The following is a 17,690-nucleotide window of genomic DNA, read 5'->3' as shown; positions in this document are numbered from 1 at the left end:
TTTTAATGTAGCCAAATGGTAAAGTAAGAGGTAGCATTTTTGCTCAGAATATCCAAAACGCCCCTTCTACAAGGACATAGAAATATACCATCCTGAATTCTAATAAGAAACTCACAGGAAAAAAAATTATTTTATTTTTTCCAACTTAGGGAAGTTTGGGGATTCATGCATAGAAGTCTGGAGAAATTGGCAATGAGAATCAGTCAGTAAAGTAGCATGGACCTGCAGTGGCAGAAAGCATTCCAGTCTTCAAGGATGGAAATTGTGCCAAGATAGAGCACCAGGGCATGAATCACCATGGTAGAAATATATTCCAGGGGATCCCTGATCTTGAGCTGAACATTAAAATGGATTTTATCTTGCATCTGCTACCTATAGCCCAGTTCTGGGTTCTAAATCCAGGACAGAAACAGCAGTCATGAGTGAGTATAAACCTTAGCTGTGAACTGAACAAAGAAAACATTCCAGAAACATAACTGTCTGGGCTCTTAGCCCAGGAGAATAGCAGTGACTCAATTCTAGCCTTTAACCCAACATGTATACTTGTATTGGAATAACCAGGGCAGAAGTCCCAGAACAAAGGAAAGCCAGAAGTTCAGTCATTCTGAGTCTGTTAACCAGCGGGCTAGTCACTGAGCCCAGCAGCAATGTACTGAAACTCAAACAAAGGAAAGCCAATAGACTCAAACTATAGTCAAGAATTTGCAAAACTTAGACTAGAAAAGGAGTAAACAAATTCTCCTTGGATTACAAAATGTGGGAATATTGTAAACTTTTAAGCCAAGAAAGCATAAGAAAGACATGAAAGGACATAAGCTCAAGCCAGACATCTTCACTATATTCCCAGAACTGCATAATAAAGTTCAAAATTAAAAAATAGGTTAAAACAATAAGTAAATTTAAAAAGAATTTGACCATAAAGAGTTACTATAGTGACAGGGAAGCTCAAGACACAAACAGATGAGAATGACTTGGAAAACAAGTACAAGTAAAGCCTCAGAAAAATATAAATATCAATCATAAGCCTAGCAAAAATTCTTGGAAGAGTTATAGAGTGAAAGAAAGAAAGAAAGAAAGAGATATTTTTGAAAATAAATGACAACTGGGGGAGGGGAAGAGGACATATAAAAAGAGTTAATAGCTTAATGAAAAAAATACAAAGTATTGCTAAAGAAAATAGGTCCTTAAAAATTAGAATTAGCCAAATGGAAGATAAAGACTCTATAAGATATCAAAAAGCAATAAAGCAGAGTAAAAAGACTTTTAAAATGTGACTATCTCGTAAGAAAAATAGATCAAGATGATTAAGAATGATCTGAAATACCCAAAAGCCATCATCAACAACAAAACCTTTGGCTCAAAATTCAAGAAATCATAAAAGAAATCCTTTCAGATATCTTAGAAACAGAAAGAAAGGGTAAATATTCAAGGAATCTATCAATTTTCCCTTGAAATAAAGACCCAAATGAAAACTTTTAGGAGCATGATACCAAAATCCAGAGACACTGAGTCAAGAAAAAAAAAAATGCTGCAAGCTGTCAGAAAGAAAACTAAAGTACTTCAGAGATATAAATAGATTTATACAAAATTTTAATAACTACAATAAAGAAACAGAGAACTTAGAATATGACATTACAGAAGGCAAAAGAAGTAGTCTTAAAATCAAAAATAATCTACTCAGCAAAAAAAAAATACTAAAGAGAGAAATAGACTTTCAATAAAATCATTAACTTTCAAATATTACTGATAAAAAGATCAGAGTACAGTAAAAAATTTGATATACAAAGACTTCAGTCAAGAGAATCACATAAAGGTAAACACAAGTGAGAAATTACAAGGGACTGATTTTATACAGTGTTATGATACTTGTAACCTCTCAAAACTTTATCATCATCAAGGGTCCTTAAGAGACATTAATTAGACTTTGTGCCTGCATAAAGGTATGTCCAATTTTCCAAATGGGAAAACACAAGTTATGATATATTTGCAGATTTTTATCCTTTGTGCTCAGAGAGGGCTAAACTGGCATCACTCCACCAGCATCAAGGTTTATGTCCAACTGTGGCCAATCAGAGTGTTATGAGCTCAGACAACTCTAACAAGGCACAAATAGTCCATAGGAACCTTTAGAGTACATAGGTCTTTAGTTTATACATCTCATCTTTCTTTTGAGTTACTGAAATTTTGTGTTGCTCATAAAGCACAGCCCCTTGGTAGCTCTTGCCAGTGTCTCCCATATCTCACAATTAATTCCAAAGTTCATTAGGCAGATCTTAGGAGTGTCATTATATTGCTTCTTCTGACCTCCACAAGAGCACTTGTATGAGTTCTCCATAAAATATTTTTTTTACATTTGATATTTGAGCATCATGACCTGCCCATCAGAGTTGTACTCTCTGCAGTAGAGCTTGGCAGTTCAGCTAGGGAAATGACTTCATTATTCAGTATCTTGTCTTGCCAGGTAATCTTCAGAATGTTCTTAAGACAATTCAGATGGAAACACTTAATTTCCTGGCATGGTATTGGTAGATTGTCCAGATTTTACAGGCACATAACAATGAGGTCAGCAGAAAACCTCCTTCAGTTTGATAGCCTAAAACTTCTCTCCCACTTTTCTTTGGAGCCTCCCAAATACTGAGCTAGCTGCAGCAATATGTGCATCAACATCACCATGTTTGTGTGCATCCCCAGAAAATATATTGCCATGGGAAGTGAACTTCTCCACAGCATTCCACATTTTCCATTTGCTATAACCAATGTTTCCAGATATAGATGGTGTAGTGCTGGTTAGTGGAGTACCTGTTTTCTTAATATTAATTGTCAGGTCAAAATTAGCACAAGCAGCAGATAATTAATCCATATTCTATTGCATCTCAGCCTCAAAGGCCACATTGAGTTTACAACCATCTGTGAATGTCCCTCCATTTTAGTCTTGGTTTGTAGTCTTTTTAAATTAAATAATTTATCATCAGTGTGATGGCTAATCTTGATGCCATTTTTGTCCTCAGTGAAGGAATCTGACAACATTGATGAAAACATCATGCTAAAAAGTCCAAGGGAGCAAGCACACAGCCCTGTTTCACTCCATTGATGACTGGGAAAGCTTGAGACAGAGTCATCCATTGTCCAGAATTTGTGTAAGCATTCCATCATGAAACTAGTGTATGATACTGATGAAATTTCCAAGGCAATTAAATTTTGCCATGATCATCAACAAGACCTTATGACTGACAGTATTAAAAGTCTTGGTCAGATTGAAGAATGCTGTAAATACAGAACTTCCATTTTGTTTCTCTCACTTCTCATAGAGTTGTCAGGCAACAAAAATTATATAGACTATTCGTTGACCCTTTATGAAGACACACTAGTTCTCACATAGGTAACCATATTCCAGGTAAAGAATCAACCTTTTAAGGACAACAGTCAGAATTCTGCTAGCAATGACTAAGAAAAAGAGTCCCCTGTGATTGTCATAAAACCATATTTCTTTTTTCCTTTATAGAAATAGACAATGGAGGCATCCTTAAATTCCTGGGGGATAACCTCTTCTTGACATGTAACCTAGACAATTTCCATCAGCTTCTATATGAGCAGTGGACTCCATGTCTTGTAAATCTCAGATGAATCAGCACCAGGTCCTTGCCACAGAAGAACTTAATGACATCCAAAACTTCCTCTTCAGTTGGAGATTCAGCTACAAAGGGATTGACTTCAATAGTCAACAGCTTTAGCATTAGCTGATGTTGATCTGTTGTGAACATTATGGAACTGTTCAGCCCTATCTCTCCAGGATTATGCTCTTATTGCTCCATCAGGACCAAGTAGTTGAGAGAAACTATTTTGACTGTTACTACCAGTGTAAAATTGAATTTCATCTGCCTTCTTACTTAACCAAGAATTCTCCCTTAGCTTGACTTGCACTTTATTTTTTTTATAGAATTTAATGCTGTCTTCTTACAGATAAACAAACTATCCTGGTGGTAAAATCTGTGGCATTCTCATTCTTTTCTTGACAGCTTCTGAATTTCCCATCATTTTCATCAAACCAATCTTTATGCTTGTGAATTTGTGTACTAGATGAATAAAAGCAATGCTGTTCACCAAATTTCTGATAACTTTCCATTCTTTTTTTTGCTCCACTCTTGCCAAACACTGTTGTATTTTGTCTCAGCTTTCCCTCCAGGTTAACTACAAACTGTTCACACACGGAGAAGTGTTCTAATCTATTAGCAGGAAGTTATGTAGTAGTCATTTTACCTTGGAATTGCTGCTTTTGTTTAATGGGAATATTTAGCTTGGAGAGGATAAGTCTGTACTTGGTCAAGAACATTATACCACACATCTCCTTTGTCATTCTCACATCCTGTCTGTCTCTCCTTAAAATGACAGTGTTTATTTAATGTGAATGTTTACTATGAAAGTGCAGGCCTGGAATTTTATTGCATTTAGGTAAATGAAAGATAATATTGGTGATGAGAAGATCACGAGATGCACAGGTCTTCAGCAATAAGTAACTTTTGCTGACGCCTTTTCCAACTCCCTATCTCCCAAAGGCTTCTTGCCATATTTGATAATCTGTACCTACTCGGGTATTAAAATCACCAGAATATAAGCCTGTTCTTTTTCATCACATGGATGATTGATGATTATTAAGTCTTAATAAAAATTTTCTTTAACCTCAATATGTACTGAAGAGGGTGGTGTGGTCTATTTCTGCAAGTGGCAATTACATTGTCCTGAGCCCTTTGAGAGGCATACATTTATTCCTTTTGAGAGGCATACAAGACTGTTGACTAAATTAGTTTTGATTGAAAATTTTTATCAACTTCATAACACTTGCCATAATTGTAATCTCTACTGAAAAATGTGTATCCAGAACCAACTTCAATAATCTGGCCTTCATTTGCCAGCCTTATTTCATTAATGGCTGCTATTTAGATATAATACCTGCTGAATTCTCTCACAAGAGCTTTTCATCTTTCAGACCTTCTGAATTTTTTGTTGTCCATAAGGTATACATATTCATGTACCAATAGTGAGTAAAATAACCTTTGCAATAGTTTATGTAATTTTTGTGCGTGTGTGTTTCAACTGTAGGTTTGGATCCCCACCTGCAAATAAGCTGGCCAGGGTCAGATTGGGTGAAACAGACAATTTTTAGGTTATCTTGTCTAGTCCCTTCTTCATGCCAGAAGGGAGTAGTATAGTCATTTAAAAAATCTACTTAGACACCCAAGAGGCTTCCAAATCCCACTGAAGCTTCAGTTCAATGAGAAGATAACCTTATGACCTGGTCCACTTTTGTGCTAGACTGTAACTTTAGCTCCCAATGTATTTTCACCTATTGCTTTGTCACTTGTCATTGTCACAGGAGTCTGAGATAGATAAAAATGGTTAAATGATATGGATAATGTCCTTTGGCTCATGCATTAATTGGATTTAATTGCGACAATTACACATAGTCTTTAGGCTTACTCTCTCTTCCAGTCATCAGAGTCCAGTGGCAGGATAAGAGTCAGGATGCAGTGGATGACCTTGATGTTTTTCATGTCTAACCAAGATCTAAGTGCTTCCAGGCAGCTACTGTGGCCACCAAAGATGTTTTTGCATTGACAAGGAATAAATCAAATTATGCCTAATTAAAAAACAATTGTTACTGCAATCTCACATTTATATAGTGCTTTAAAATAATCAAAGCATTTTCTTCAAAATGACACCATGAAGGTAGATAATGCAGTAAATATTATATCAAAGATATTAAATATATGAAGTGGGGTGTATGAATATGTAAACATATTCAGTGACTTGTAACTGGAAAGTATTTAACAAAATAAACAAAACTAAAATACAACATAAACGTTAATATGTGGTTTTAACCACATATGTTTATTTTGTTAAAGCAAAACTATAATACAACATAAATGTTAATATGTGGTTTTCTAAGTCACTATGCACCTTTAGTAATCTTTATATAAATTTGGGTAGCTAAGAATCTAGTTTTATATACTTGACACTGTGACCCTAAACAAGTCACTTGTCTGGTAGTTTCCTCAGTTTCCTCATTTATAGAATGGAAATAATAGTAGCACCTGACAGTGTTGTGAAGAGCAAAGGAGATATTTGTAAAGCTCTTGGCACATACTAAGCATAGAATAAGTGCTTAACAAATGCTGTTTTATCATTGTGATGATGATTATGATTATAATTAACTTCCATTTCAACTTCATTTTGACACCACTGGTCTATGTCTTTTAAAGGAGATTGCTGAGGCTATGAAAGGTTCATAGAAGGAACAGGAGAGAGATTACATAAATTTAAAACACTGGCTCTAATATTAATTATCAATACAATTTCAGCAAGTCACATTAAATTTCTGGTTCCTACTTTCCTCATCTTTAAAATGAATTGTTTGGACTAATGAATTCTTAAGTTTCCTTCCACAATCAGGTCTCTAAAAAGGTTGAAAAAAAATCCAAGCCTTAAGTAATAAGAATATAATTATCACTTCCACATTAAGGGGGATAGGAACACAGCACCTCTGCAATCTGGAAGATCCATATAAAAACTTTTGGCCCTCCCTTCATACCAGAGAAGAAGTCTGATTTTTTCTTCTTCTTTTATAAGATGTTATGACACTTTATTTTAAAATTTGAGTTTATTACGGGATGCCCCTCAATTGGTGAATGGCTGAACTAGTGGTGGCATATGAATGCAATGTAATATTACTGTTTTATAAGAAATGATGATCAGGCAGATTTCAGAAAAACCTGGAAAAACTTACATGAATCTGATGCTGAGTGAAGTGAGAAGAAGTAGAACAGTGTACATAATAATAACACAATGTGTGATAAACACCTATGAAAGACTTTGCTCTTTTTAGCAATACAGTAATCCAAGACAATTCCAAAAGACTTATGATGGAAATGCCACCCATATCCAGAGAAAGAACTGTGGAATCTGAATGCAGATTAAAGCATACTATTTTCACTTTTTAAAATTTGTTTTTCTTATGGTTTTTCCTTCTTGTTCTTATTTTTGTTTCACAACATAATATGGAAATATATTTAAAGTGATTGTACATGTATAACCCATATCAGATTGTTTGATGTCTTGTGTAGAGGGGAGGGAAAGAAAAATGGAAGAAAAATTTGGAACTCAGTATCTTATAAAAATGAATGCTGAAAACTATTTTTACATGTAAGTGGAAAAATAAGATACTATTAAGTGCAAAAAATAAAATAAATTACTTGGTAACCGTATTTAAACAATTAGGATTGATATTATACAATAGTACCTGTATATTTTATGCATTCCTCATTTCTAAACTTTTTCTGTATCATCTGGTTGAAAGAATAAGTGTATAACATATCAGCTTATCAACTAAACCTCTGTTTTATTTTCCATGATCATTCAGAGGCAGCTAAGTAGACAGAATACTAGACTTGAAGTCAGAATAGACTTGAGTTCAAATATGATCTCAGACATACTATCTGTATGTCCCTGGGCACATTACTTAACCTTTATTTATTAGTTTCCTCATTTATAAAACGTAGAGAAATAGCACCCACCTCCTCAATGATATTATGAGGAGCAAATGAGATATTTATCAAGCACTTTGTAATCTTTGAGATGCTATATAAATTAAAGCTATTATTAAGAGAAGAAGTATGGCACTGGGAACAAAAAGCAGGCCTTAGCAGCATGAAGATCTAAGTCCAAGGTCTATTTTTTCACATACTAGCTATGTGAAGATGAACAAATAAATTAACTCCTTGTGCTTCTGAGAAAATGCTCTAAATCCATTAAGTCCCAAGTGGGCCCATCTGCTTTACTGCAAGGATTTTCCATGCTAGGTTCCCCTCATGTTAATGAAATTATATATCAGGATCAAAAACAAAATAAAACTTTACCAAAAATAAATCTAGAGGAATGCACAAATTTCAGTATTCACATAAGGCAGAATCTTCATTTCTATTTAATAAAATTTGTCAGATATCTTTAAAATCCCCTATGTGCCCCCACCTTCAGCTCTTCTCTCAAAAGTTTAATCATCTGTCTTATAACCACCCATACTCTCCCTCCTATATTCTGAACTCCTGCCACTCTTCCTAAAAGGCTGTGTAAATCTATTTCTTTACAATCCCACTCATACCTATCTTTCATAAACAAAGTACACTTCATTTGCTACCATTATTTATTATATTATTTGCCCTGAATGAAATATAAGCTTTTTGAGGGTGAGATGATCTTGTATTTTGTATTTTTATCTCATCTCTTAGCAATGGACTTTGCACACAAGAAGTACTCAAAAAAAAGCCTTTTTAATTCATTTATTCACATGTGCTAGAAACGAAAATTCAGCCTTGGGAAGAGGGAATGACTTTATTGCCATAATTACTAATATCAGGTTGGATCCATAAAGAAATAATGTCTCCACATAGATTTAAAACCCAAGGCTTTAAAAATAAGTTCACATCATATATTAAGAGATGTATGTAAGATGATGAATCTAAGAAGAGCACCCAAAAAAGGAAGAATCAATAGGGAGCTGGAGTTTCTCTTATTAAGGCACCAAAATCACATTTGATTTGTTGAAATGAGAAAAAAATGAAAATCATGAATATTTGATATTGACAAAAGTTGGAAAATGAAATTGTTTGTGCCCTTGGCAACAGACACCCTGCAATTCTGCTATTGGCATCTGCTCATTCAGGAAGGCTTACCCTTCAGAACCCACACTGCTAAAATTCAAGCTGCTGATGAAGTGACTAATTCAATCCAGCCCACATTTTGCAAATTAAAAGATGGAGTTTGCTCATTTGGCAGCTCCTACAAGATATTTCATTCTTTTTTTTTAAATTACTCTTCAAGGAGAAAAAGCAAGAAGATTGGGATATTGTTAGTATAGAATCTATGTATAGAAGGAAGTTAGTTGGAGCAATGGAGAGTATGCCAGAACTAGTCAAAATCAGACCTAAAATCAGAAACACTCACCTTTCTGAGTTCAAATCTAGCCTCAGACACTTCATAATGAGTATGTTTCTTTTTTCTTCTGTGCATTTTAAAAATATTGTAATGACCCTCTTTTCAGTATTGTTGCCCTTCAAACCATCAAACCTTCAAACCCCACCCAATTTAAAACTGAAAGAAATAGGAGGATGAAGATGGGGAGGGGGGGAGAGCAGGAGAGAATCTTTGAAACAAATAAGTAGCTTAGAACAAATGAATCCACACAGTGCCATTCTCCAAAGACCTATGTTCTGCTTCTTAGTGTCCATCCCTTCCTTGAACAGGAGGTGAATAATATAGCTTCTCCAGGAATGTTTTTGGTCATTGTTTTGATCACCATTCTTTAGATTTTCTCATTTTATTTTTGATACAATGTTGCAATTTCTGTATAAATTGTTCTACTGCTTCTTTTCACCTTACTCTGCATCTGTTCATACTATTCTAAATTCTCTGAAAACTACTTTTTTCCCTTCTTTACATCACAATAATATTCCAATTACATTAACATATAATAATTTGTTCAGCTATTCCCCAATTGTCTAAGATGTCATTTTAGGAATATTTTTAGGGTCCTGTTCTTGTTATTGTTCAGTTGTTTTCAATTATGTCTAATGCTTTGTTACCCAATTTCTTGTTAAAGATATGGAAGTAGTTTTCCAGTTCATTTTATAGATGAGGAAACAAGCAAACAGGATTCAGTCACTTGCCCAGCATCACACAACTAGTGTGATGTACCTGAAGCCAGATTCAAACTTTTTGAATATTTGAAAATGAGTTTTCTTGATTCCAGGCTCAGGATTGCATCAGCTGTACCCTTCTAGATTCCAGATCTTTGCTTTTCTCCATCTCCCCTTTCCCCCACCATTTTTAATATAAAGCTTTTTATTTTCAAAACACATGCATAGACAATTTTCAACATTCACCCTTGCAAAATCTTGTGTTCCAAATTTTTTCTCCCTTCCTTCCCTCCCACCCCTTCCCCTAGATGGCAAGTATTCCAATATATGCTAAACTTGAGAAAGAAAACAAAATGCAAGAAAACAACAACAATAAAAGTGAAAATACTATGTTGTGATCCGCACTCAGTCCCCACAGTCCTCTCTCTGGGTGCAATTGGCTTTCTTCATCACACGACCATTGAACTGACCTGAATAACGTTGCTGTTGAAAAGATCCACATGCATCAGAATTGATCATCATATAAGGTTACTGTTGCTGTACACAATGTTCCCTTGATGCTACTCATTTCACTTAGCATCAGTTCATATAAGTCTTTCCAGACCTTTCTGTAATAATCCTGCTGATCATTTCTTATAGAACAATAATATTCCATAACATTCATATACCATAATTTATTCAGCTATTCTCCAACTAATGGGCATCCATTCAGTTTCCAGTTTCTTGCCATTACAAAAAGGGTTATTATAAACATTTTTTCATATGTGGCTCCTTTTCCATTTTTTATGATCTCTTTGGAATACAGGCCCAATAGACACACTGCTGGATCAAAGGGCATGCACAGTTTATTAGCCCTTTGGGCATAATTCCATATTGCTCTCCAGAATAGTTGAATTAATTCACAACTCTACTAACAGTGGAGTGTTCCAGTTTTCCCACATCCCCTGTAATAGTCATCATTATCTTTTCCTGTCATCTTAGCCAATCTGAGAGGATTACCTCAGAGTTATCTTAAATTGCATTTTTCTGATCAATAGTGATTTAGAGCATTTTATGACTAGAAATGGTTTTAATTTCTTCATTTGAAACTTGTCTATTAATATCCTTTGACCATTTATCAACTGGAGAATGATTGGTATTCTTATAAATTTGAATTCTCTATATATTTTAGAAATGAAGCCGTTCTCAGAATGCTCAGATGTAAAAATTTTCTCCCAGTTTTCTGCTGCCCTTCTAATCTTCTCTGAATTGATTTTGTTTATATAAAAACTTTTTAACTTAATATAATCAAAATTATCTGTTTCACATTTCATCATGCACTCTAGTTCTTCTTTGGCCTTAAGTTCCTTCCTTCTCCACAGATCTGAGAGGTAGACTATCCTTTATTCTTTTAATTTGTTTGTAGTATCACTCTTTTTATCTAAGAAATGAACCCATTTCGACCTTATCTTGTATAGAGTTTTATGTGTCCCCTACCATCTTTAATCTCTTTTTCAGGATGAGGAAGTTTACTTTGCTTATGACTGTTCCCTCCCCAATGTTATTCTTCTTTTTAAACTCTCCCTATCACCATGTTTCTCTGTAAAGTCTCATCTGTTTCTATACCAAATTCTGTGTCTTCAACTCTTCCTTGTTTTGGATAAATGAGGCTTATCCAATGCTCACTCATCTCATCTCTTCTTGCATTATTGACTATTCTTTTTCACCTACTCCAATTATGAGAAGTTTCCTTATATCCTCCCTTCTCTTTCCCCTCTTGAAATTTTCAAAAAAACAACTAATCCATTTTCAAGGACCTCTATTTACTTAACTCCTTTCAATACCTTTTGAAGACATTAAATTTCTAAAGAGTCATTGCTATTAGAAATTAATATTACATTTTCATACAACTTTCCCTATTGCTCATATAAATTTAGCTTTTAAGGTTTATCAGAATTGTTATGTTTATATTTTGAAGTTCTATTTAAATTTGGTCTCTTTTTTTGAGCAAAAATTCCTGAAAAAAACCCTCTCTCCTATGAAAGGTACATTTCCCCCCCCCCCCATGTTATTATACTGAGTCATCAAGATAATGTATTCTCATTTGTAAGACTGTATCTTATTGCTTTTTTCAAATATTATATTCCAGTGTCTCTATTGTTTTTTAGTACAAGCTTCCAGAATATGTGTGACTCTACTCTAGTTCATGGGAATTTGAATTGCTTCTTTCTGGATGTTTGATGCAACTTCTGATTGTATACTCTCTCCCCAAATCACAAGCTCAGATGTATTATATCTTTCTGAAAGGGTTCTAAGGTACTCTGAAGAGTTTGTGAATGCTTCTTCTCTATTGCTTTAGGTTTGAGCCACTATGTGATGTGATTTCACCTATTTTAAAATACCAGTAAGTATAATCAAAGTTTGATTTTCGCCACTTAACAACAATTAATTTTTACAAGGAATGATTCACTTTAAAGTTATAGTAAAATACATACATATACATGCAAATAATATTTACCTAGGGTCATATATCTAAAAAGTACTGGAGGAAAGATCTAACACAGATCTTCTAATAACAATTCCAGTGTTATTTCCATCATACCACACTGCATTTCTAATAGAGTGTAAGTGTCTTAACAATTTGTGACATCCTGCTGGTGTGGTTGCCTGAACACTGCCCAGCCCATCAAAGTTTTATCCAAAAGTAAAATGAACAAACTTCAAGAAGTAGTAAGTTCCTTGTCACAAAGGGGTGGCAATTTATTTCTCAGGGATGTTATTGAGGAATTTGCTGCTTTGAATCAAACATTATAAATATCATTCATAAAATGTGACCTAAAGAACCAAATGCAATATTCCAAATGTGGATTGATCAGGCCAACGTTTAGTAGGGCTGATTCTGGCTTCATAAAGACTATGGAAAGTTTATTGTATAGAGCTAATAATGTATTGTATATCATTTCACTCCCAAAGATATCATAATATCTTCAATATATGAATATATACACATCTATTCACCACTGTTTTTGCCATTTGTCTCATTCTCCCCAGAGTATTCTCAGGTTCACATTTTCAAAGATTATGGATTAAATAATCTTTGGGGGTGAGTTGTCCTAATTGATGAAGAAATGACTAAGTTAATACAAACTCACTTAACCCTCAATATCCCACCAACTTTAGAGCATGGTTCAAAGCCTTTCCCCTCCAAATCTTTCCACGAACAATGTAAGCTTCTCCTTTCTACCATTGTTCTGGGAATCCAATAAATATTAACACTGGACAATTGACTGCTAATTCTCATTTTTAAAGTCCTGTGATTTCCTAGAGCAAAACTCCTCTCCCTAGCCACTACATCATTATGTTTTGTGTTCTCCTGTTAGAACATAAGCTATCTAAGAACAGGAACTGTTCCACTTGTGTATTTATTTACTCAATTCCTAGGACACAGTACTTGCTTAATAAATGTTTTTTTTTCATTTATGCATTCACCTGAAACAAACAACCAATTATATAGAAGAATCTTATTCCTTTTGTCTGCCCCTCTGCTCTCTCTAATAAAACCATCTCTTTTTATAAAAGCATCCTATGGATAAGTGAATTATGCCTGAATCAAACAGTTCTGCATTCTCAGAGCTGTGCGGAGAAAGTTTCTAAGTAAATATCAGTTGAACAATGTCTTGGGATCATATTCCTTATCTGTAGAAAGCTTGAATCCCTGGATTTCTGTGGTTTGGAATTTTTCCTTATAAATAAATATGCATTATAAAATTTAACTCAATACTAAAAAATGTGTTCTTTCCATAGTAGATTTACCTCTTTTTGTCACAAAAAGATGATGACCTCATAAGTTTCTGTTAGGTCTCGTGGCATGGAATGACACACCAGTTAAAGTTGTCAAGTCACAGACCTGTGACTCTGATTTGCTCCTATTCAGATAATTGGCTCCTTCCAGAGCAAAACTAATTGGAAAACACTCCTGGTTCCCATGTGCCAGGTTGTCCTGGCTCACTGCTGAGCAACCGTCTCAAGTGAGACATTTATCCAGGATGGTAATTGGAACTGCTGAAAAATCTTTTCCATCAGCATTGCAGTTTGGGAAGACTTGTGTTGCCCTCCTACTGTTTAAGCATTGTAGATTGTCAAATTATATGTGGCAGATGGATTACAGTTTGTCCTCTTAGTGACGGGAAAAACTGTTTCTTCACTATGGTAATAGCATTGAGTTGTATCAATATGCAATTCCACTCTTCTTCAACTATGTTGAGGAAAAATGTTACTTTATCTGCTTTAATGACTGCCTATAAATGCTTTCCATTATATTGTGCTATAATTAAATAACTAGAATCCATTAATATATTATATTAAAATGCTATAGGCATTCTATGATTATATGTTAGAAATGGCTAGCATTACCTCAACTCCACTGCATATGTATAGGAAAATTATAAGATATGTAGACTCTGTGTTGTGAATCACCCTAGCATTATTGTGAAAGTGTTTTATTTCCACTGAAAAGACATTTAAGGAAACTAGGTTCTTTTTTTTTTTTCCTTTTTGTCCTCAATTTTTTTTTCCCTTAAAGCATCTTTATTCTCTTTCCTTGATTTCAGATTCTATCTTTCTTTTGTCTACATAGTCCTCTTTTTTATTTTCTATTGGTCTTTATACAAGAAATTTTAATTAATTTTTCTCTTGATGCTTCATTAAATCTGTTAAATATATTGTAAAGAACTAATATTATTGTAAAATTAATCCCCAGTGCCTAGAATGTGGATACACACAGTCAGTACTCAATAAATTTTGTTGCATGAATGTAACCATAATTCTGAAACTAATGTAACAGAAGTGTCTACTTATTAATGTCAAGGGAAGCATAAAATTGGGACAAATAAGTCCATCAAACCTGTTTACCACTATCATGGAATATTTTATGCTATAGTCCAAATTCAAATTGAGAGATTCAATAAAGCCCTTCAGATGACATTGATCTTTTTACTATGTACTCCTGTCCCACTTGTCTGTGTCATTCATTTTGGGATTTATCTATAATCTATTTTATACCTTGATATTTTTTTATTTCTAGATTTTTTTCTATTTTTACTTTTTTCTAGATTTATTTCTTGAATTCCAGAAATGATGAATAAATAATAAGAAAACTTCTAACACATGCTAACAGAAAAAAATTGAAGAAAATCTCTTGGTTTTGTGTTGTTTATAAGTTGTAATAAATTGCAGCTTCCTTTCATCAACCAAATTCTGAGTCACCAAGGTGTATTATTCTGAATATTCAAAGTGATATAACTTCACCAGAATAATATTTATATTAAAAGGGGTGTGTGTGTGTGTGTGTGTGAATAAATCACTCACTATGGTAGAGAGTATTGTACAGATTCCCAAAAAAATCTAGCGTCAGTGTTAAGAAACTGGAAACTGAATGGATGCCCATCAACTGGAGAATAGCTTAATAAATTATGGTATATGAATGTTATAGAATATTGTTGTTCTGTAAGAAACGACCAGCAGGATGATTTCGGAGATGCTTGGAGAGACTAATTTTCACTTAGTTTTTCACTTTCACTTTCACATGACTAGGTTTCACTTAGCATGAACTGATGCTAAGTGAAATGAGCAGAACCAGGAGATCATTATACATGGCAACAACAAGATTATATGATGATCAATTCTGATGGACATGGCTCGCTTCAGCAATGAGATGATACAAACCAGTTCCATTTGTTCAGTGATGAAGAAAGCCATCTACACCCAGAGAGAGGACCGTAGTAATTAAGTGTGGAACACAACATAGCATTTTCACTCTTTCTGTTGTTGTTTGCTTGCATTTTGCTTTCGTTCTCAGGTTTTTTTTTTTTTCCTGCTTGATCCTATTTTTCTTGTGCATCAAGATAACTGTATAAATGTGTGTGTGTGTGTGTGTGTTGGATTTAACATATACTTTGACATATTTAACATGCATTGAATTACATGCTATCTAGGGGAGCGGCGGGGATGGAGGGGAAAATTTGGAACAAAATGTTTTGCAAGGGTCAATGTTGAAAAATTACCCGTGTATATGTTTTGTAAATAAAAGACTTTAATTAAAAAAAAAGAAAGAAATCTAGCTTCACCTTCAATTTCCCCAAATTTCCTGTGTATTAAATATTTTGTTGTTAGTGTGTGCATATCTCTTTCAAACAGTGATGGAAGCTGGTTGGGAACAGGAATATTATCTCATAATCTCCACCATTCAGATTTTTGTTTATCAAAGTTGTGTTCCATTCCCAGATTGTTTCGTTCATTTCTTTTCTTAATACCACAGATAGATTAGAACCTCTTTGAAGGGAAGAAACCATGTCTCAAACTATTTCTTTACCCCCACACTGCCTTTTATAATTCTGAGCACATAGGAGGTGCATAGTGGAGTCTTTTTGGATTAACAAATATATGAACATACTGATAATTGATCACAGGTTTTGAGGTTAGATTTCAAGGTTATATTATCTGGAAAATATATACACATAATATTGAAAACATGTGATTCCACACTTGATCCTAGGAGAGCAAAGTGGGAAGGGCCAAGCAGAAGATGCCAACCTCTTCTCTCATTACCCTGATTTCTTTTATTTAAAAGAGCCATTGTCATACAGTGATTAGCACTCAGGATACTTGAGTCAAAAAGATCTGGGTTCAAATTCTTTCTCATATACTTAGCAACTGCATGAACTAAAACAAGTTATTGAATCTTTGCCTTCCAGTTTATAAAGTTATAATAACAACAGCATTAACTGTTTAACTTTGTTATAAAAATCAAATGAGTAAATATATTTAAAGTGTTTCTAAAATGTTAAAGCATCATATAAATATCAGTTATTATTTACATAAACATACTCTCCAGCCCATTCTCACTTGCTAATCTCTGAAACATACAAATATGAAAGTACAATGGATAGACTATCAGGCCTGAAGTCAGGAAAACTCATTTTCCTGAGTTCATATTTGGCTTCAGATATTTACTAGCTGCATGACCTGGGCGAGTAACTTAACCCTATTTGCCTTAGTTTCCTCATGTATTAAATGAGATGGAGAAGAAAATAGTCACCACTCCAGTACCCCAAATGGGGTCACCAAGAGTCAGATAACTGAAAACAACTGAACAAAAACCTTCTCTGACACAGACCAGTAGAGCAGCAGCTGCTGGAGACGTCTCTTAGATGAAATGCATTTGCAAAGAAAATAGCTTATTGAAATTTCCCAAAAGCCTAATACCATGAATATTAAAGAAATGATACAGGAACTCTCCTGTAGATGTGATTGATATTACCTAGTGCTGAATGAACCATGGTAAAGGTGCTGAGAGGAGAGAAATCAGTCTCTGGAACCAAGAAATGCTATTTGATTTATGCATGTCTAACATAGCTACTTTTTTGCTATGTGCCTTTCTTCTGTAACATGAGTCATGATAAGCATGAGAACAGAGTACCTCCTTTAAGAATGAATTTGTATACTCAGAGCTGAGCCATGAGTTATTTCTGCATGGTTATTTCACATTAGGAAGAGAAATTCTTCATGACAATGATTGTTTAAACTATTCCAAATTAACAAAACATTTCTTTTTCTGATATCTTAATTAGTACATTAATAATATTTTAGTTATCCATTGTTCATAATCTACAGTTGAAGCATAGTAGATTTTGCTTCAATTCCTTATTTTAATTCTGAGTCATTACATTTCAAATATATTTCTTCCAAACATCATATTGGATTTTGCTTTCTAATTCATACTTCTGAGTTTTTCTATTTTATGAATGAATTCATCCCATTCACATTTACACTCCCAATTGATGACTTAGTTTTGGAAACTGTTTTGGGTAAAGGCCCTAGTTCAGTCATCTCTCCTCCATATATTGCTAGTATGCTCCTGCCTGGACAATTTCCTCTTCCTTCTTTAGCTCTTCTTTTGTGCATTGCCTTCCCCAAATAGAAAGCAAGTTCCCTTAGGACAGGGTTATATTCCCATCATATAGCACA

At 34.2% G+C, this 17,690-nt stretch overlaps 1 long non-coding RNA gene across 4 annotated transcripts in view; it reads left to right on the top strand.

Moving 5' to 3' along the window:
- LOC116421293 overlaps positions 1 to 17,690 on the top strand; it is a 143,951-nt gene that overhangs the window by 29,044 nt on the left and 97,217 nt on the right. Inside the window, exon 3 of one of the 4 annotated variants that reach the window (XR_004231611.1) lies at positions 12,025 to 12,069. The exons of the other annotated variants lie outside the window; for them this stretch is intronic. This is a non-coding gene — a long non-coding RNA (uncharacterized LOC116421293). Of the gene's footprint in view, positions 1 to 12,024; positions 12,070 to 17,690 lie in introns of those variants that run through there. 4 annotated transcript variants of the gene reach the window in all.

The sequence above is a fragment of the Sarcophilus harrisii genome, chromosome 1 (genome assembly GCF_902635505.1).
Source record: "Sarcophilus harrisii chromosome 1, mSarHar1.11, whole genome shotgun sequence".
Taxonomy (NCBI): domain Eukaryota; kingdom Metazoa; phylum Chordata; class Mammalia; order Dasyuromorphia; family Dasyuridae; genus Sarcophilus; species Sarcophilus harrisii.
Note: the sequence above shows the minus strand (reverse complement) of the source record. Positions and strands in the feature narration are given on the sequence as shown.